The 22,601-nt window shown below is 45.1% G+C and overlaps 1 long non-coding RNA gene across 1 annotated transcript in view; it reads left to right on the forward strand.

Moving 5' to 3' along the window:
- Positions 1 to 1,321: 1,321 nt before the first annotated feature.
- The window catches only part of LOC306662386, a 36,339-nt gene continuing 15,059 nt past the window's right edge, over positions 1,322 to 22,601 (forward strand). The window contains exon 1 of the long non-coding RNA XR_013764104.1: positions 1,322 to 1,438. This is a non-coding gene — a long non-coding RNA (uncharacterized lncRNA). The remainder of the gene's footprint in view (positions 1,439 to 22,601) is intronic.

Genomic DNA, 22,601 nt, shown 5'->3' on the forward strand with positions numbered 1-22,601 from the left:
TGGAGGGAAAACAATGTCATCTGCCGCAGTGGCACGGAGAGCTAACCCCGTGTCTCCCACTTCTGGCAAATGTAGAGGGCATGGCTGGGGTTCATGCCTTGAGTCCTGAGGGGGTGCTTTCCTTCTCCTCTGGTCTTGCAGGACCCTGCAGGACCTCTGACCCTGCAGGTTAGCCACCACCACCATCCGGGCAACCCCATGAGCCAGAGAAAGAGCTGGTGTAACAAAAAGAAAGTGCTGGAGACCCGGAAGGCGAGGTGGGATCATTTCGCTCTGCATGGAGATGGAAGAGCAGGGTTATTTTGTTTTCCCAAGCAGGTACTTTGTATAAGCAAACCTAAATTCGAGCCTGACTCCTCTCTGCTAAAAAATAGATATTTTATTTTTAAAAATCTGGATTTTATTGGGGACTTGGCTTTTATTTTGTTGGAGGGAAGAATATCTAGTCTGTTTTCTGTTTTATTTATACCCTTTCATGTCTTCTCCAAATATATCATGCTATTTCATGCCTCTGAGCCTTTGCTTTTGCTGTCCCCACAGCTGTGGGAACATGGCTGTCTCCCATGGTGCCTCTCCCACTCTCAGTGACCAAATTCCTACTCATCCTTCAAGACCCAGCTCAGATGTCACTTCCTCCCAGAAGTCCTTCTTGCTCCCTCTACCCCCAATCCTAGGGCCTCTCCCATTGATCTCATAACCCTGTACACCTGTTTGCCTTCCTCCTACTCATATTCTGTTGTCTCTCTTCCCTTCTAGACAGTAAGCTTTTTGGCAGTAGCAAATGAATGAAGTCATGGTCACATTTCCTGCAGTGATCAGGCTCTGACACATGAGTGATGCTCAGGTTGGTGGCCCCCCCACCCCAACCCTATGCAGAACTCTTTACGTTAGCTCAACCTGGAAGCCTTCCCTCCCTGAGAAGGCATGCACCCTTGGGCACACCTGCCATGGCACTTATTTTCATAATGGCTGATGGGTAGGGCTGAACTGGCCCAGTAAACATAGTTCTGGAATTTACCTGCACTACTGTCCACAGCAGGAGCTCTTAAAAACTTTTTGGTGCTGGAACCAAACTTTTAAAAATGATTGAGGACATCAAAGAACTTTTGTTTATGTGGGTTAAACCCATTGGTAGTTATATCACAAATTAACATGGCAAAATTTAAAAACTATTACTTTATTTAAAGACAACCATCCCATTATACCCTCCCATTGATATTTTTGAAACAAAAATGTTCAGTGAGAAGAGTGGTATTATTTTGTCAGGGTTTCCCAAACTTGGCCCTATGGAAATTTTGATAAGATACTTCTTTGTTGCAGGAAGCCCTGTGGTACATCTTGTCTGTTGCTACCCACTAGAGGTTAGTAGCTCCCTCCTCCCAGTTAAGACAACCCAGAAGCTGTGTAACATCCCCCGGGAGGGAGAAAACCACCATGGGTAAGAACCACTGTTTGATTATTTTGCAAGTTTAATGTGTGGATTAATAGAAGATATCTGGATTCTTACCTCTGCTTCTGCATTCAGTCTGCTCAATCTGCATGTGATGAAATTTCAGCCTTACACAGATACATGGTCTTAAAGGGAGAAGTATTTTCATAACCTTTAGATAATTGCTTCTTTGCTACTTCACCAAACTTAAGGGAGTGGTGGTTCCTTCAAGGTTAATTGCAATGTGGAATCTGAAACCACATCAATAAACTTTTCCTAAATGTTAAAATATGTTAGTTTACCTTGGATTTTGAATGGGTCTTTTATTCATATGAGGTTTTATAACATCATCCATTAGTTACTTGGAAAACATTTGTGCAGGTCTTTGAAATATTGATGCATCTCACTATATGATATAAAAGAAATTACATTTGCTAATCTTGTTAGAGAACTTATTAAGTACAGGTCAGAATGGCAGAAGTTTCCCAAAATTTTGGTTTCCTCTTGAAAGCTGAGATTTTATCACCGACAAAAAATACTATCACTCGTCTTCCTTGAAGTAACTGACTCAGTTTTGAGAAAATGCATATCAAATATCAAAGTCTGCATAATCATGAACTATTATTTGTTCTTTCAAGCAAAAATAATAGTGTTCCATGTAAAAAGTGGCATGCTAGTTCAGTCTGCAACTCAAATGACCACCCTGTGCTTTATCTCAAGATACTGTTCTTTGATATGCAACCCAAGAGTTCTATGTGTACTCTCTTATTCCCACAAAGAATATTATAAAAAGTATACCAAAGAGCTGAGATTTAATAAAATTTAAAATGTGGCTTCATCAAGGACATTGCTAAATGAAACTAGCCTCCTTGCACCCTGGCTTCTGCAAATACCCAGATGTGAAGAATGCAATGACTCCTAGTTCTAGAACTGCCTCCATTTGTGCTAAGGAAAAGCTGCTGTACCCACCACTGCTTTTGCAGCATCAGTGCCAGTGTCAACATAGTGACAAAGGCAAATAGCACCGTATTTTTATCGGAAAATAGTTTTGACCTTGCTGACCCCTGAAAACCTTTTGGGTCCCCAGAGGTGCACAGAGCACATTGCTGGTCCACTCCAATGTGGTTTTACTTTGATCATGAGATGAAATTACTGCAAGAGCCAGACTTGTGAACATGGAGCTCTATGTATGTGATTGGCCAAGGAAATGGTTGTGGATTAGAAAGTTCAGGCAGGAAGGGAACCTTGAGATCATGGAGGTGGAGCCCCTTCTGTTTGTAGATGAGCATACTTAGCCCAGAGAGAGGAAGGAACTCACCCAATGTGTTGTAGCTAGTGGTGGCAGAAGCATTCCTAGAGCCCAGGTCTTCTGATTCCCAGTCCAGTGTTCTTTCTACCATACCACACCCTGTTATTCTTGAGTATTCCATGTGGGGTCTAGTACACAGACAAAAAGGTCCTTGTTGTACAATGGCTCGTGATCACGGTGTAATCACTATCGGTGTGCAAGGCTGATTTTGCCCAGCCAGCTTTCAAGTACTGTTTTCTTTAGTTGCCTATCTACAATTATTCGAGCTGGCTCCTCGGTGTGCTAATTAGTTTATGCCCCTATACTTAAACCTTCCATGGAGTTGATTCACCAGTAGGACCCCGTGGATTTCCACCTTGGTTAGGACCCACTACCATCTATGATGACTTAAGGAGTCCACATTTCCACTTCCATGTGAGCTTATTTACTGGAAGCCTCTGCAACATTTTTCATGGGAACAGCCTTAACTTGGTAGTTTTGACCACAACTTTAACCCATTTTGCCTCTTGGTGTTTCAGAAGAGAACTGTGACCATTTTTCTCTGCCTGGCAGTTAGGAACAGAGAAGATAGATGTGTCTTCTCCACATAAATAAGTGGCAGAATACCAAGTCCAAATTATTAATGACCATGAAAATGGAAAGGGCTTCCCAGTGACCTGCAATTTTCTTTTGGAAGTGAGGGCCTGGCCTGCTTAGCTTTCAGATAGCTGAGCTGAGAAAATGGGGCCCCTTTCCCTCTTCTGTTCATGTTTTTTCTTGCATTTGCCCCATCAGATAGGTCTAAGAGATAATAGCCCAGGTGATCTCTTCAGAAACTGCCCTGGGGAGGGGATCACTTGTCCAGGGGCAGAGGCTGGGCGCGGTGGCCTCTTGGGTTGCTTCAGCACTCTGATCTATCCATTGGTAACTAAGGTCCCTCACATCTCAGGATTATGAAGTGCAGGGCAGCTTTGTACCTGGAAGCACCCTGTTTCCTGAACAGTTGTGCTGTGATCCTTCCGCGGTGTCCTGGAACCTCCCACCCAGGAGCAGGGTCTGCTATATTCTGGGATTCTTCTCATCTGCTGTCCCAGGACTTCTGCCTCACCAGGTTGGGCTTCCTGGATAAGGTCTCCCAAGAGTGTGAAGACCTGGATTTCAAAACTGGTTGATCTTGGGGAGTGTTCAAAGCAGAGGAGAATCAAAACCACAGTCCTGGTTGCTCTGGGGGAAGGCTTGGTTCCCCTGGAGGCTGCCGCTGCCGAAATACTCAAGAAGCCAGCATGTAGGGTGGGGGTATGGGGGTAAGAATGGAATCAGAGGATTGTCTGCAAACCCTACAGACCAGGAAGCAGAATGGCATTTACCTGGCCTGTGGAAGAAAACATGCCTGCCTGTTCATAGCTTCCAACTTGGTAGGGGAGAAAAACTAAAACTATCAGATGGGGTATTTAAAACATGATTGAAATGAAGGATGACAAGAGAGCAGTGCACAGGGATGCAGGGGGACTGGAAAAGGCATGGTGTTAGTCAGAGAAACCCTCACAGAGGGTAAACTCCTGATTCAAAAAGTCATGGGGAGAGACAGAAGCTGAGAAAGGGTAAAGGGGAAGCCACAGTTCCTTCCCTCCCCTTGCCCTTCACTCTATCTAGTTTAGGCCCCCTTTCACATGCCTGATGCCATCACAGGTCACCCCAGTCCTCCAGAGGACTCATGCCTCAGTGGTCCCTTAGTGGGATCCCCAAAGGCAGTGGTTGCTGATGCTGGCTGGGTATTAGGGTTGGTAGCTGAGGGAGCTTGTTGGAAATAGACTCCTGGGCCAGCCTCTGACCAGTTCAAGTGTGTCACTTGGGGGCCACAGCTCTGACCTCAGAGGCCTTGCTTTCCTTCCACTGGGGAAATACAGATGCGACATTTCAGGTGCCAATGGGGCCTGAAGGTAGGGTGTTTGGGGCAAGAACTGGTGAACACAGGGTCAAGGGACATCCTTAGGAGATGAACTCATCCTTCTGTGGTCAGGGAGGATGGGGCCTCAGCCAGCTCACTTGGGGGACACTATGCCTTGATCTGAGGGCTCCTGGAGCTGAGCCCCTGACCCTCAGCTGGGCGTTGGGGCTTTGCCTCTCTATCTTCATCTGTCAGTTCCCCACACTTCTCATAGTGGGCCCCTGTGGCTTGAGTCCCCATGTGACCCAGCAGTTGGTGCCCTTATCCTCTTGTCTAATAAGCCTGTTTCTCAGCCCTGCACCCAAGGCTGGGCTTGGCTCCCGCCCTACTTAAGTGATTATACAAAACTCTGGCTCCTGGGGGAGCTTTGTCTTCTACTTGCCACATATACCACATCATGTGCTTCTCACAGCAGCTTTACGGCACAGGGAGCTCTTTCAGGTATCAAGAAGCAGTGATACGCTCAGGTCACCTCAGGTGATGGGGGCTTATTGTAAGGATATGTAAGGAAATAGGGAAAGCTGGCTAGTCTTTAGTCCTTAGCCTCAGAGTACTGGACCATCACAAGGACTCAGAGGGACCCCAGTGGCCAAACAGCAGCTCCAACCGGCTGTTCTGCAGCTTCACCTTAGGTGGCTACTGCTGGCTCAGGCACCAACCCTGCCCACTTCCAGACATTTGTAGCCAGGCTGGTGGTGTCACAGGGTACAAAGCATGGTGACCGGTGTCTAAGGAAGGGTCTGTGACTGCCTTCTTCAGATCAGGGGAAACATCAGAGAGGTAACTGGTTTCAGGAAAGCATGCCCACGGGCAGAGGTGAGAGAGGCCCCACCCAGAGTCAAAGCCACCCAGCGAGTGGCGTCCCATCCCATCTGAAATTCTTCTGATTGTTCAACATATCCCTGGATGTGACCATGCACCCTTCTCTGACTCTGTCTGTGTGGAAAGTCTTACCGGACATTCCCTACACGTTTGGTTAGTGCTTATTGCAGGTGCCCATCAAAGACCCATCAAACTTGGGGTTGAAAATGACTGTCAGGGTCACCATCAACCAGCACTTTGTTGAATCGCCTCCAGTTTAGAATGTGCGGAGCGTCCTGTGTCAAACACCTGCGCCAAGCGCCCTGCACTCCTTGGTCAGCCTGGGTTCTCAGCAGCTGCTCCCCCACCCCCAGCCCCGGGAGGCCTTGTATGGGGGAAAGGCAAGAGGCAGTGGGAACCAGAGGGAGGCCAGGCTGCCACGGCATGGCTCCCCTCAAAGTCAGAATTACTCATTTCAGAGGGGAATATTTAAAGTTTGAAGGGAAATGAATCACCAATGTTAATGAAAGACTGCATTATGTGAAAGCACTTTGGAGGAGGAGGGGGATGAAGGGGGCTGGAAAGGAAACCAACCATGAAGGAAGTCATTCACTACTTAGCTGGGGAAGGGGGAAGGGAGTGGGGGCCAAGGGAGGAGGGGCCCGGGAGAGCCCTGCGCCTGACGTTTCTCTAGGGAGAGACTGGAATTCATTCACTCACCCTTGTGTCTGGTGGGTTGGAAGGAGGACTGAGGTGGGGAAGGTGCATTTCAGCTTGCGGTGAGAACCCTTAGGTGGGACTGAGGGAGTGGTGAGCTGGGTGCAGAGTTGGCGTGCTGTCCCCACTTCAACCTCTGACCTTCTCTGCTGCTCTCTGTCTACCTACCCTTTACCCTCATCAAGGAAACTGCCATTCACCTAGCTGCCTGGGGGAGTCTTTTGTTCCTTCATTCCACCTTGCAATCCGAACCTCACCCACCATTGTTCATGTCCTACCCACGATGGAGGACAAGGTGACATAGCCTGCTCTCTCAGCTCTGCCCTGAGGGCACACCAGGACAATGTCCTTGACCTCCAGCCCCTTCCCTGCAGCACCCTGCCTAGGAAGTTGAGCCTGCTAAATGGAATGTGGCCTCAGACCTTCTGCCCTCTGTTAACAATCCTTTGACAAATCTCCAGACAGGTGGAGGAAGGAGGGCCAATATTGTTTCAACTTTGAGGGTACAAGAACCTGAATCTCCAAGGGGGTAGGTGACATGCCTGGGTCACTGTCTTCTCTTCCTTCACTAGTGACACAAGAAATAGACAGGGTTGCCTAATAAAGTGAAAGGAATGTGAACCTTTGGCCCCGTAGCTCCGTTCCAAGCTGGGTCTGCCTCTGGTTAGGTATGTGACATAGGGAAGCTCCTTAACTTCTCTGAGCCTGTTTCCTCATCTGTAAAATGGGGATAATAAGAGCCACTGCACCGAGGAATTGTGATGTCAAGACCAGAGAAGGCAGAGAAGGGCAGAGGCTGAAGTGGGGACAGCACACCAGCTCTGTACCCAGCTCACCTACTCCCTGTTTAGCCTAACACCTGGCCAGGAGTGAGGGTCTCCTGTGGCTTTTTTTTTTTTTTTTCTTTAAATCGCAGTCCCCCTATGACTACATCCAAGTATGCTAGGGTTGCCTTACTGCACTGCACACTTCCCCTGAGGAAGAAAGAACAACCTGCCTTTGACCACTCTCTGCTGGCCCCCCTGCCCCAACAACAGTTTCTGCTGGAGTGGTCAACTGGGGGGACAGAGCCATTCAATGAATGTTCTAGACATTTTTCTGGATCACAGACCTCTCTGAGAATCTAACGAAAGCTACAGATTCTCCTCCCAGGAAGAAAAGAAACACCCACGTATTCTCAACCCACACTGTTTGCTACAGGACCTTCAGGAGACCCCCAGAAACTCTGAAACCACATGCAAAGCTCCTTTGCCCAAAGCCATATCAGGACACACAAGCACAGACACTCAGCCTCCTGAGTGATTTACTGCAGAGCCCTTATTTCCCAACTCACAAGCAGTCTTTCTCTTGTGAAATACCCAGAACGATCCCTCTGAATCCATCCAATGGAATGAGGATAAAAAGTGGAGGAAGGTCAGTGGATGGTTGGGAAGGTGACTTTCGAGAGAAGGCTGCAGAGTGGGGTTGGTGTGGCCTGGAGGAGAAGGAACAGTGCAGATCAGCTGAGAGGGATGGAAACACTCTAAGTTGCCATCATCTCCTTCCTCTTTGACCTTAACTAAGGATCGAAATAAGAGGGAAAAAAAAAAAAATTACCAGACTGAAACCCTATAGCAGGGAAAGTAGGTGAAAAACAGAACAGAGGCCACGGGCTTTCTTAATTCATGGGCTTCAAACAAATTGGACAGACAGGTATTGTCTCGGTGTGGCTGAGGTCCTGGCAGAGTGTGAGGTAGGGAGTCGGCCTTGCTGATCATGCCTGCCATGGCAACACTAAGGCCAGAGAAATAGAGTCCCGGTGGGACTGTGCTGCCACCAGTTTTATAAAACAAAAGGGCCCTCTCTCTCTTTTACAGAGATGTCTTATACAGATGAAATGCTATTCAGTGTCTTTGGTCCACCAGTATCTGAGTGAGCTTTGCAAGAGAAAGCTTGAGGTTCCCAAGCCTAGGCTGAGTACTACTGCCCTTCCAGGGACTTGGGAGAGGAGAGACAGGTTTATTATCTTTGATGGAGCCATACACTCTGTCTGGCCAGCTGTCAGACTTAGTAGCCACAAGCTCTGAATTCTCAATTCCCTGTCCTGGGACAATGTCCTGACTTTGCAAAGCATACCTTTGGCTCTATAGGCACCTTGACCTTGAGCTCATCCTTGCTGCATCAAAAAATTAAAAAAGATATATATATATGATTTCAAAACCACACATAGTAGAAAACTTGGAGACTATAAAACACCAATATGCAAAAGAAAAATATAGAAAACCAATACAGAAAAGAAGAAAATAAAAATCACCTTAATCCCACCACCAGGGAAAGTAGGCGAACAGCAGAACAGACACCATAGGCTCTCTTAATTCATGGGCTTCAAACAAATGGGACAGATAGGTATTGTCTTGGTGTGACTGAGGTCCTGGCAGAGCATGAGGTAGGGAGCTGGCCTTGCTGACCATGCCTGCCAGGAGAACACCAAGGCTAGAGAAATAGAGTCCCGGTGGGGTTTGAGCACACTCAGTTAGCTCTTTCCAGTTTGTCTCTTCCTCTCCTTCAGTTGCATTTTAATCATATATCCTTCCCATGCTGAAGTTTGGGGATCTGCCTCTTATGTTTTCATGTTCAGAAAATATCATAGCGACCTGCTAACAGAACTATGCAATTCCTTTCAGGTGATTATCTTATCTATTTGGGCAGGAGAGGTGCTTATCCATCCATCACAGGCACTGGACACAAGAGAGCCTGTGCAATGGGCACTAAGTCATGTAGCAGCTGACAGGACTCCAGGACTCCTAACCTATAACCCAAGTGGGTGTCAAAGAAAGGAGACACATGCACCAGGCTGCCAGAGCCACGCACAACAGATCCACCTAGGACCTATCTGAGAACTCTACTTGCCCTTCTGTGATGCAAAATCACACTAGCAATCAATTCTGAGAGAATCTTTACAATAAACTTTTTGAGCCAATCAGAAATTTGGACAAAAATTCCTCTTTTTCATACTATATGTATTCCATTCACCTTCAGTTCAGAGAGCCATCCCGAGCTCTCTGAATAAAATGGAACTCTCCCCATGTTTGGCAATAATAAACTCAACAACTGCTGTAAGCTGCTCTGGCGGGCTTTGTAGGTTCTGTCCATGGCATGGGGCTCACTTCTATCTTCCCTGTGCTCAGTGAATAATTGCTTCCTTTCTATGTGGTTGCTCTTAATGCTTCCTGTTCGTTCATCAGGGGAGGGTCTGTCAAGTTTCTTGGAGGAAGGTGGAGACCCACTTTCTCTCTCAAGTTGCTCAGAGGGTCTGCACTCAAAAATAACCTCATTTGTGTGCCACGCATCTCCCTTGCTTTTCTAGTTGGGGATTTTTCCTCTCTTCGATTGTTTGAAGAGCGAAATGGGGAGAGTCATTTATTTGTTCTCTTGTGGCCTGGGAGCTGACGACAGGGCAACTTTCCCAACGCCCATCTTTTAGCCAGATACCTTCATTCCCCAAATGTTTCTGGATTTAACCTTATTTAGAAATCAGAGCCTGGTTGGGCTAATTAGAAATAGAAAAACTTCTGGGTAAAGTTACCAAACATTCACTGGTGGGGAGAACTCCAGATTAGGGCTTGCCACCATTCTTCCCTTTACGTACCCCTTCCCTACATCCCCAGTCTTCCCTTAGGGTTAGAAAAGTTTTTCCCCTACCTATTGGTATGACTTCAAACCAGTATTGAAAGAGCTGGCTTTTCCTGATGGTGGAGGAAACTACCATAGGAACATCCCAGGCAAACCCAGCGTGTTCCCCCTGAAAGCCTTCATCAGTGGCAAGTGTAGTCACTGTGATTTTCTCTTACGTAATTGGAATCAGGGCTCTTGATTCCTACCTGCAAATATATGCAGATCAGTGATGAAAGTTGTCAAAGATGACCTTTTGCAAGTGAAGGGCAGCTGACACCTAACACTTGGCAGGAGACAGTTTGGGGGTGAGGATACAGGTGGGCGTGAAGCAGAGCAGAGAGGAGAGGAGAAGAAGGGAGGGCCTTTGCCAGTGTCTGCAGCAGTGATGGAAGATCTTGGGGACATCCCCCACCCTCCTTTCCAGCCTGGGAACAGCTGGCGAGGGAGCAGAGTGAGTCCAGGGCTTCCTGTACCTTTCTCCCAGCATCTTCAGAGCTGGAGTTAGGATGGAAGGGGACTACTCCAATTGCACATTGGGTACTGAGGATGAGTTTGAGAGGGTCCCCAACCCTCCAGCCTACTCATGCCATTACATTTATGTCAAACTACAACACTTAATAGTTTACCTCAAATTAAAATATTTTTAATTGTCCCCCAGGAGATTAAGCTTTGTGGATTTACTTTGTTATAACCCCTCTCTGATCATCATAGAGCCATTTAAACTTGAAATCTTGAAATTTGAAGATTCTTCAGCAATCATCTGGTCCAACCCCTTCATTTTACCTATGAAGGGACTAAGGCACTAAGAAGTGGCTTCTCCAGTTAATAGATCTAGACTCAGCTAGTTATACCCTCTGTCTGGGTGACTTCATTCATTGGACAGCAGATTCTCTAAATCTAGGTACTATTTGAGATATCCTGGGGGCAAAAAAATACATGTCTTCTTTTAAAGGGTCAAGGGTTACTTTATGAATATATACCCCCCTGTCATCCCTGGGAAATTATATGGGCTTAGGGACATCACCATTTTCTACTTGTGCATTTCAAAAAACCAGGAACTACTTGGGCTGTGGTGGTGGCTCTTGTAAATAACCTCTGCACTCAGTTCTTGTGAGAACTCTACCCTCAGGCTGTTCATAGGCAATGAAAGAGGTTAGGGGTTATGTGGAAAAGGGAAAAAAAATGGTAGAATGGGGGTATGGGGATAATAAAGGTAAACATTTATTGAGCACTAAATGTATTTCTGGACACCTAGTGCTTTACCCAATATTATCCCCATTTTACAGATTGAGGAAATGGAGGTTTAGAGAGGTTAAGTAATTTGCCCAAAGTCTCACATCGAGTAAGAAGGTACAGGATTCAAATTTGGGGCTTTCTGGATACCTGAATGTAAGCTTGTCACCCACCATGGCTCATGGGACAACAGTGTAGGGGGAAGCCAGATTCCCAGGAAATTTCCAAATGGCCACAACAAAGAATGGTTATCTTTTGTCCTGCTGTTTGGATGACTGAACTTGATGGGCATTTTAGCACCAATGTGGAAGAGAAAGCAAGAAAAGGAGGAAAGACATTCCTGTATTGGTGAGGAAATTTCGCTCAGCAGAGAGACTGGATTTTTCTAGTAGGTCTGGTCTGAAGGTGCTGGGATTTTGCTTTCTTGCAGATGAAGGAGTTCTCAGTCTTGGATAGAAACTCGTTTAGCTATTTATTTGCCCAAATAACTGGCATTTCTTAGATACCTCCTGTGTCAATTCTTGAGCATGGTCACTGACCTAATAAGTCTAACTCAAATTCAGAGGTCATCATCTAATTCCCAACAAAGCTTTGGTAGATTACTTATGGTATTATTAAAATCCTTTATCTTTCCCACTTCTCCCATTGCCTAACCAACAGGGACCTCTATCATGGTATAATGGGGAGAGATGGAGAAGTTGGTTAGCACTGGGGCTAAAGTTTCTGGGAAGGATATGGAAGCCAAAGACTAACAAGAGGTTTTGGCATTATTTGCAAATGTCCCTTCTCCCTGGTATTCCATTTCCTTGGGTACTTAAGTTAGACTCATGATGTAAAGGCCAACTGTTCACCTAAAACCCCATCCCATCATCCTCAGCTCAACCTCAGAACCAACTGCCAGTTGCCACTTGCCTGCCCCAACGGAATTAACGGAAGCTGCCAACAGCCCTCTTCTAACCTCATGGACAGAATCATGCCCTTAGCAGACAGAAGCTCCTCTTTCTTCTGAAATAACCTCCCTGCTATCTTGGAGTAGGAAGTCCTCTCACGTGGAGTCTGTGTATATGATAGAGAAGGATTTTGGTTTCATTCATTCATTCTTCCCCCCCCCCCCAAGAACCCCATACTTGTTTTTAATATAAGTGTCTGGATTGGTCCTATGAGGAGCTGCTGGCAGGAGTAGATAGAAGCCAATGACATGGTATACATGCAAAGAAATCAAAATGCTTCACCAGGGTTAGCAGTCCCCTGACTGCAAACCAACACTGAAAGAAACTGAAATCCTGTGACTGCAGGCTAGAAGTGGTAAAAACCAGTTTACGTCTAATAAATGTGTTTGTTAGACAGATCTGCTAATCTTATCTCCAGAGATCTTGTAACATAGGTGCAGGCAGATGGAGAAGACATGGAAAGCATTCATCACTGCACAAGATCAGGGATCCAGTAGCTTTGGAGGGAGGTGAGTGGTACAAGTCTGGAAGATGTCTATAGATAAGAGTGAAATTAGCAAAAAAAAAAAAAAAAAAAAAAAAAAGCCCTAGGACTCAGGGTTTGGTTATAATAAGATCAGTGCCATCTGGGAGGATGGAGACAAACCCAAATCATAACTGGGTCTGCAAGGAAGACTTGTGATGGGAAGGGAAAAAAAATATGAAGCTGCCCTGATAATTCCTCTTTAGTTCTTGGCTCTAAATTGAAGGCCACGGTTGATGGGTGAATGTGTGCACTCACAGAGACCAGCTCATATATCTGTCTGGGCTTTTGGAAGATTTTCTCTGGGCTGAAGATTGTTAGGTGGATTAAATTATCAAGGAAGGTTATAGTTGCTTTTTCTCCATATCACCAAGAAGTTGGACTTCTCTAAAATTCACTGTAGCATTGAAGGAAAACACTGGATTTAAATTTTCCTCTTGGCCCCCACCAAATTGAGAGCTCTAGGGCAAGCTATTTAACCTTTGAAGCTGTGCTCTGGAAAGATTTATGCCTACCTTACAGGATTCTTTTTAGTGGTTCAGAGGGAGAATAACCAGGAAAAAGATATGAAAACTGTAAAGAGCTCTCATCACCTCATGAGGGTGATGATCTTTATACCCTGAGTGGTTGGTGCCACATTCTTGCCTAGAGCAATTATATGCACAGGGTAATCCTTCCGTCTCTAGGATTCTCCTATAAAGGTTAGGGTACTGATCTACCTGATGTTTAATTTAACTAGACCCGCCATTCACTGCTGTATTCCCAGTAGATATGGGCCCAAGGGGGCCTCCATTAGCAACACTGATGATCTTGGTTGCAAATAAATGGAATGCATAAGGGCCAGGGGATCCTTTGCAACCTTTGAGAGCAATGTAAACAAGCAAGCAATTTTTGTTCAGGAACAGCATCAACATCAAACAGCATCAACCGGAAAAGATGAAAATAGCACCTTGCCCCTTTAAAGCCAGGAAGGAAGGGAACACAATTATACAGGCAATGAGGGGTTTTTTATTTCCCCAACTACAAATCCTGTTTACAAAGTGCACACAAACTGCAAAGATACTCGGCACCCTCACCTCAACTCCTAATGCAATGTTTCCTATTCTTTGGTGTGTTAAAGAAAAAAGACATCCTAAAAATAAGCAGCGTCGCACTTGCTTCAACTTGCGATCTTTTGAGTTTTGTTTATGTTCACTTGAGGAAAATCTCAGGACATAGTCTATTTTCTCTTCTGTAGTAGTTGATTCTTCCCATGCACTGCAGCAAATGGGGGAGGGTAAATGTAATTTTTGGGAGCACATACTCATTCATCTACTCACTATTAGAGTTACCGTGGGCTGAGCTCTCTGCTAGGTGGGGATAACTAGAACCATTTCCCTAAAGGGGAGAAAAGATGTATATATATATATATATATGCATATATACGTATATATATCCCAGGATCTGCACTTGGGTAGATGGTGATTTGTCAAGAGGGAGATAATAGTTTGGGGGTCAGAAGGAGAAGCAGTTTTATTTCTAGGAAATTTGGTCTTCTGGATATAGATTGAATGCCTGAAAAGGAAATAGTGGGCACCGCTACTGGAGGTAGATTTAAGCCAGGTCACAGGTGGCCTTGGATGGTGGGGTAAGGAATCCTGTGACCTTTTTTGAAGGCATAGGGAATGATAGAGGTTTTAGAGGGTGGGCAAGGTGATGGCATGATTGTTTGGCTGTTAATAGATTCTGAAATTTGAAAATCTCATTTTTGGAGAAAAACTTAAAGGATAATTCCATGGGTGATTTCAGGAGGACCTGAGAATATTCAAAAGGGGACAACAGTTTGGGGCTCATCCTTCTGCTTATGTGTCTGCTGCTCCCTACTCTCACTGTATTGAGCATGAGCGACGATGCGCATGTAGTGGCAGAGTTCAGTTCGTTTGCAATTCCTGCCCACGTTGGAGATAGATTTGGACACAAGAAATCTGGACACTTCTAACTGAAATGCCAAGAGAGCAATTCCAAGTGGTTGCAAGGAAGGCATGAGCCATCTCGGCCCAAGGATGTTTCCTGCTAAGAGGAACCACACTGACACTAAAACTATCAGTGCACTTTAAGGGGTGAAGATTGAAGACACCTATTGTCTAAGGCTAGACATAGGTGTGTCCCAAGCTCTGGCAATCTCAGTGGAAGTCTGGGCATTGCCACTAATTTGCTGTGTGACCTTGAACAAGTCACTTTTCTGGGCCTGGGGCTCCTTATCTGTAAACTGAGCCGTTAGACTGGATGAGCTCTGACATTCTGTGGGTTTTTATGGGCCTCGGCAAGAGTGCTGGACCTCTGGCATGGAAAGTCTGATGATCCCCATATTTCTTTTTCTTTCATCAATTCTGAGGGAGACAATGCAATGAGATGCAGTTTTGCTCAGAACCCCCCAACAAGATCTGTGGCCCGAGTTTGAGTCCTGGCCCTGGTGTAGGTTAGCAATGTGAACTAGGGTGCAAGTCACATATTTATGTGCAAATATATATTTTTATATATATATATATAGAGAGAGAGAGAGAGAGAGAGTGAGAAATGAATAGCTAATTGTCCTTGTCCAAAGACCTATTCTTTTGGCCTGGGAGACAAGTCAAACTATGGGAATTAATCTTTGACCTCCAGCTCTGACCACTGCTAAATTATTGCTGATCAGGATTGCCAGGGTGTCCAGAGAATGTAATGTGTAACTGGACTATAGGTTCTTTGTCATAGGGCCAATAGTTGACTTCCCTGGCTTGACAATGGTTGCACAGAAGTGTTAAAAATACCAGACCAAATATATTAGCCAACTGTAACCCAAGTGACTTATTAGAAATAAAAGGATCATTAGTCCCCATAAGAGTCCTCAAAGCCAAGGGATCTAGGTTATACAACTCAGATAGTGAACATATGTTCCAGAAGCCATGTGGGTCTGCTTAGGACATCCAGCTGACCTTATTTTAACTCAGTTACATACTAGTCCTGTAGTAAGGACATGGGGACAGCAAGAAGTGTTCCTGTAACACACATTTCTTTTGGAGGACCTAAGGAGAAATTAAACACTACGTGATTAGCCAACACTAGCTAATGGAATTTAAACTGATTTGCTAAATTTCTACCACAGAAGTTGTCATTTATGCTGTCCATTAGGGTCATAGACCAAATCAGATGACCTTTTTTGCTTGTCTCAATGCCCACTATGGGAACCGTAGCTCTCAGAATAAGCATGAAGAATTCTCCCAAGGACTCTTAAGTTGCCTCTTCTGGAAGTTTCTGAATATTCTTTTCAGGAACACTTGATCCAGTGTGTGTGTGGGGGGGTAGTCATTTGAAACATGTGATGGTCTCTTGTAACAATTGTCCCACGTGTTTGTTTATTGCCTCATATAGAGCCTGTGGTGCCCAACAGGATGGGGGTGAATAAGCGTCATTTAGCACAGCAGGAATGAGCCAGTGTTTCGTCCCTCAAGACGGCAGGTTTTGGGCTGGGGGAGATAGCTCAGTTGGTAGAGTGCTCACCTCGCAAGCACAAGGCCCTGGGTTCAATCCCCAGCACTGAAAAAAAAAAAAAAAAAAAAAAAAAAAAAAAAAGACGAGCAGGTTTCTTGAGTAAAATTAAGTCCCCACAAAGCAAGAACAGGCTGGCTATTGTAGCTCAAAGAGATCTTGCGCCAGTTCCCATTTCTGGTGAGCTGCATTTGGCCAACAGGATTGTAATAACCTCCACAGAAGCATCTCACTGATGTGGGGTCAAGGTCCAATTTGTAAGAACTCAAGTCTTCAATTCATGATACAAGGGACTTCGAGAACCAGAAGGAACCTGTTGGAGGAAATCTACCTTCCTAAGTGTTTGGAGAAGAATGATAAATTATTATTAATAATGAGTTAAGTTCAGAACAGTAACCAACATTGGTGGGGGGGAAACCCACACGAGGATTTATTTTTCGTAAGTGGCTAAAGACCAAAGAGGGGTAAAAATGAACAGGATAAGGTAAGGGAGACCATGTTGAGAAGACAGAGGGCCTCAGAGCACAAAAATAGGGCAACAGGTGGTGTGGCATGAACCAAAACCTTTACTGATGTTCCAGTTAGTTGAATGTAGTTTTAATATTTACATAGTTTTATTTTTAAACAGTGTAACTTACTTAACTCATAAAACCAATATAAAAATCTCAAGACATTTGAATCATGGGAACTTTAACTGTGGTCTTATTCAAACAAGATATTGTGGGTAGCATTACCCGTCTATAGAAAATTCATCATTTAAAGACTCTGAGCTGAGTGAAATCTTTTAATCTTGGAGCTAACATATTTTCATATCTCACATATATTATTTTAAAAGGCTATACATATGCTGTATAACATCCACAAAAAGAAATGCAGTTGAATGGCTTCCTTTTGAGACATTTTATGACTGTTTATTCTGGATCCTAGGTAGTCCTAGAATGCGCACACACAATAGTGATGTTTCTGGCCAGTTATCTTTGCAGTTTCTCAAGAGAGGAAAAAATAGAGGAACAGAAACAAACAAAAATATGGGAGACTGGTTTCCAATAAGAAATATCACTATAAGGCTAAATGTTCTTAGAGAGAGATACCAAAAGTTGGTTAGAAGGAAAGTGGATTTCAACATAGGTGCTCAAAAGCTCGTGATGTTATACTGCGTCAACATGGCTTGGGCCTTTGTCTTATGAAGTTATGTGATAAAAGCCAGCACTTATGAATCCCTGAAGTAAGGTACCAAAAGAGGAGGGTTGTGGCTCCTAACATTAAAAAAAAAAGGTCTCTCTTTTAGACAAGGTAAACTCTGTTGTCCTCAGGGTTCCTTCACTTTTTACCTCATGGTACCAATGAACTCTCTTGTTGTGTCCAAATTCCCCCACAGTGGCCCTTAAACTTCGAATAGCCTCTTAAGAACTTGTGTAAATGAAATAAGGTGAGTTAGCATGATAGGGAGAAGGTCTGAAAGTTTCACGTGTTGGGACCCCAGAGGAGTGCCATTTTAGAAGAAGACAGCCTAGGGAAACCTTAGCCATCTGTAAGGCAACTATGTCCTTGGGGCTTGGTCTAAGGTCAAAGTCAGATTGTCAAGAATGAGTGGTCAGTCAAAAATCCTTCTGATGCCACAGCATAAAGACAAGACAAGGGGGAAGACTTCGTAAGGTTTTGAAATGATGACCTGGGGTAAAGTTGGTCCCAAAGGATGCTGGTCAGAGGATCTTCTGAAACTCCGCAGTTCCTGAGACCAGTTTGAAGGTTGACTTCTTAGGACTAGGCCTGTGCTCTTCCTGCTGTCTTATGGATAACACCTAATGCAGCAGACAAGCAGATATGGATAGGAGCAGTCATCAGAAGACTGGATGGCAATGAGCGCCATCACCAGGTGACAATCTCTTGGTTCAAGGAGGGCCTCTTGGTTCAGTGGGCTTTGCAGTAACCTCTGTTCCTGCCAGCACTCTCTAGTTGAAAACCACCAAGAACATACCTGCAGTTGAACCAAGTTATTCTTATGAACTTGTTGCAAGAAAGAAGAACGTGGGCCATTAACGTTAGAAACTTCTTATACACTTGGTCTTGTGTCTGGTGATTTGGTGGAGGGTTTAGGAATTGTGGGACCTTTCTTTGGATTGGATATTTTCAGTAAGCGGGACAATGCTACGATTGTGGGTATCAATGTTCTTATGTAGAAAGCAAGAGGAACAAGCGGCTAAGTTGCACTTGCTGAAGAAGCTCCATCATTCGCATTAGGTGGAATGGAGAGATGGTCAGTGTTTTTGTAATTTGCACAGTGACCTCTTTTTTGTCTGCTTAGACAAGGTTAGTGTTTTCTTGGTTTCATTTTGTGGTCACAGAGTGACCATCTCTGATCGGTGGGATCCACGAGATTGTCTGTGTCCAACAAAACACAGAATGCCTTGGCCCTAGTGCTCAAGGGAGCTCCTACCAACACTGAGGCTTAGTTGTGCATGTCAGACTAGTTCTTGAATTTCACACACACACACACACACACACACACACACACACCCCAATTCTTTTTTTTTAATTATTTTTTAACTTTTTACACACCGATTCTTAAGTACTGATGGGAGACTCAAAATAGAGAATGTTATGAAAGATTTTTTTAATGCCACATATACAGCCCATGTGACTGTGTACAAATTACTGAGCCTCTTTGTTCTCTCTCCCTCTATCTATATACCCTATATATCCTTTTATACATATAAATATATATTTATAATTTATATATAATTTAATTTATATAATGTGTGAATGTTATATATATAAAAAAAGGACTTTTCAAAATGGAAATGAAGCAAATGATTCTTAGATTGATGCTTTTCTTATCTGGCTGTCACTTATGTGTAAAACAGCCACTGAGAAAATAATCGAGATATTAAAAGCAAGCAGGCGACACTTCTGAGCAACTGAAGTGAAAGCTCTCCCCCAATGGCCTCCACATTTTTCTATAACTGTTTCACCAAGGCCTATCTATACTGCTTTGCATGCAATTCTAGAAAGTTTGGTATCATGCTCATAGAACATTAGAAATGCAGGAAGGTGGTGAAGGAAGTTCTAGAAGCAAGAGTAAGAAGAATAGCATCTAGTAGGATTCATGCTACAACATGGACGATCTTGAAAGACATTATGATGAATGAAGGAGCCAGACACAAAAGTCATGCACAGTGCATGACTTCATTTCTTTGAAAAAGTGTAGCATAGGCAAATTCAGAGAGGCAGAAGGTAGACTATGGGGTTGCCAGGACTAGTGGAGGAGAGGATGTGGAGTGACAATTAATGTTAGTCAGCTTTCCATCACTGTAACAAAGTACTTGAGATAATCAACTTATAAGGAAGGAAACTTTATTTTCTCAGAGGCTTCAGTTCATGGTCGCTTGGTCACATTGCTTTGGGCCTGTGGTGAGGCAGTACACATTGGCAGGAAGCAGATGGTGAAGCAAATCTGCCTCACCTCATGGCAGCTGGGTAGCAAAAGAAGCAAAGACAGGAAGGAGCTATGTCTCTATATCTCCTTCAAGGGCACACACCCAGTGACCTAACTTCCTGCCACTATGTCCCACACTTAAGGGTCCTACCATCTCCCAATGAAACCACAGACTGGCAGCCATGGCCTTTGGGGAATAATTAGAGCCCAACCACAATATGGGTATGAGTTGTTTTTTTTTTTTTTTTTTTTTTTGGAGGTGATGAAAATGTTTGGAATTAGATAGAAAGATGGTCATACAACTTTGTGCATTTTAATTGAATTTTAAGATAAGTGAATTGTATCTTCATAAAAGTATTTTAAGAGCCTTAAGGTTGTAGCAACAAGTTGAAAGCCCAATAGCAATAAAGGATCCAGAAGACACTAAGGGAAGCTTCCCTCACAGAGCACAGCCCTCCAGAGGAGCAAGCTCAACCAGTCTCCTATTCCACAGCCTGGGGAGGCTTTGTCAGTGCCATGGCCAAGTGCACTGACTGGGCCCCACACTGGCCTGGGTGCTGAGGAATTCAAGATGCTAACACACACTTGGTCCCCTGCACTCTGGGGAGAATTGTGCCCCAGCAATGGTGGCTTTTCCTAATAATGACCCCAAGCCAGTTGGCTTGGAAGGGTTATTTTCAAAATGCTTAATTTAAGAAGGCAGAAGAGTGGGTCCCTAAGTAATACATTGTGAAAAAAGATTTCAAAATCACCAGCTTCTTAAAGAAATATTAAAACGTCTGGTGCTAGTTTAACACGTGGATAACAGCTAATTTCCCAGAGAAGCCAGGGAATGAGGTGGATTCATGCATCTGTGAGAAGGCAACATCCCCACAGGACCCCCACACCCACAGAGAGTGACTGAGTTGGAATATTTCAACCCCCACCCCGCCAGTCCCCCTGAGCCCTTGGGAGCTCATGGTGACTGTTCCAATTGCACTGACTCGTGTAATTTTTCCAAAAGATTCAATATTCTTGCTCAGGCCTGCAAACAGCTTTGAGGCTAAGGTGGCAGGAAAGGGGATGGATGGGACGGGGTTTTAATTAGGTATAGCAGAGTGAGGTCTGTTTGGACCTGGCCCCCTTTAACAACCCAAGGGAAGTGTTCCAAAATGGAAATATTCCCAGGATGAATTGGGAGTGCAGACAATCCTGCAGAGCCCTTGCCTACCTGGGACCCAGCACTCCCATAAGGCATCTCCTCTTCCCAAGTTTCCCCTAGTACCACCTCCTCTGTGTCCCTGCAGCCCAAGGGGTTGCAACCCAAGTGAGGGGGCCAGGGGAATTTGCAGGACTATTTTAAGGGACACTGTTTCCCACTCACCACAGGCTTTGGGACACAGGTCCTGCATTTTAAAGTAAACATTTTGGAGATTTTGAAAATACAGTTTCAAATGTGCTGCGGGAAAAGATACTTCTGGAAAAGATACTTCGAGGTAGTGGCTTTTTCCATGGGAGTTATGCTTGCTGAGTCCCAGGGGCTGAAAACGAAGAGATGGTGACTGGTGTCCTGAGTGCCTGGAGATTGTGACCAAGTTGAGTGGGGGATCAGGGAAGGAAGAGAAACGATTATTCCTTCAAGGAGAGTCAAAAGGTAGTGATGGAAGCACTTATTCCAATGGCTGCCCTTCAAAGGATAGTTTGAAGCAAGCTGAATCCCTGACCTGGGCCTTCTGTCCAGACTTGGCAGGAGGAAGAAGGGCAAGATGGAGTGAACAGAAGTGGAATGCTAGCGTGGGCCATTGGTCATGCTCTCCCCAGGCCACAGAGACCCTCAATCGTCACCTTAATTCATGGGGATTTATTGTAAGGATGTGTCTGGAAATTGGGAGGTCCCCAGTCCTAGGATGCCATAAACAGTGAGGGCAGATTGGCTTCCAGAGTCCAAAACAGGACCCGGGCTCTGCAGTGGCAAAGGGATCTTGGTTTATCTCCCAAGCCGCACAGTAAGATGGACTCCTCCATCATCCAGATGGGCTCTGGCTCCTTTGTCTCTTTCTCAACTGAGTGTCCCCACTGCCCTCTACCGACATGCAGTTTCCGCTTTTTCATGGCTTCTGCTTGCCTGTGGCTCTCTTGTTGTGTCCTTTTAGCTTCTAGTCACACTACTCACGGCTGCCTTTGCTCTCACAAATTTCTCAGAGAGACTTTGATGAGACCCCATTGTCACCATGGCCCATGTTAGTAGCCACTTTCATGCTAGGCCACCTCTTGGGCCTCTAGCTGGCCCCCACTGGCTGAGTTGGCTGTAGCTCAGAAGCAGGATCACACAGGGTGGCTGCTCTTCCGGGCGGGGGCGCTAAGACTGTGGTGATGAGAGTGAGTTGCGGGTTGCGGGGAGGCTGGTGTTGGATGAGGGGAGGTAGGTCTCCTAAGACATGGCTGGCCTAAAGTCTCGTTGTGCAGCAATAAAAGTTCAGAAGCACTCTCAGGGGATGGGGCTGCTTTGAAAAGATCCAGGAGGGGTCTCCACGTGTGTGGGAGAGAGCCATGCCCACGGTACTCTGAGATGAGTTCTCTCCATCAGGATGCAGTGAATGGTTGGCTTGGAAGGAACCACCTCATTCTCAGTGTGTCTCTGTCTTTCTCCCTTTTTGTGGTTCTGAAAGTGAGAACAAGAAAAGGTGACAGGAAAGGTTTGTGGAGTTCTCTCTGGATACAGAAGGTGGTCCACAGATTACTATAAGCCGTGGGCCTCCGGTCTGCCCAATATCTCAGTTCATCTGAACCTTTCCCTTTCTTATGCCAAGCTTAAACATCCTGAGTTTGAGGTGGGATTTGGAGCCTTGTGCATGATTATGTGTTTGATAAATGAATGACTGGATGGATGAATGAATGGGCAGGAGCAGCTCGCCACCCGTGTGAGGACTAGGGTGCTCAGGCTGGTGGGAACATCACCCTCACCACATGACTGTGGTTCTGATGGAAGGGTAGGCCCATTATCCAGCTGCATGTCTGGTCTTCACCATCCAGGGACTTAGACTGCAGTGCCAAGGCTGAAGCACTGCGTACCACTGGAGGTGGGGGCTGCGTTCTGGAAGCCAGGTTTTGGGGAAGAGCTAGTGGAGACCAGCAT

Source organism: Sciurus vulgaris (assembly GCF_902686455.1).
Source record: "Sciurus vulgaris genome assembly, chromosome: 5".
NCBI classification, from domain to species: Eukaryota; Metazoa; Chordata; class Mammalia; order Rodentia; family Sciuridae; genus Sciurus; species Sciurus vulgaris.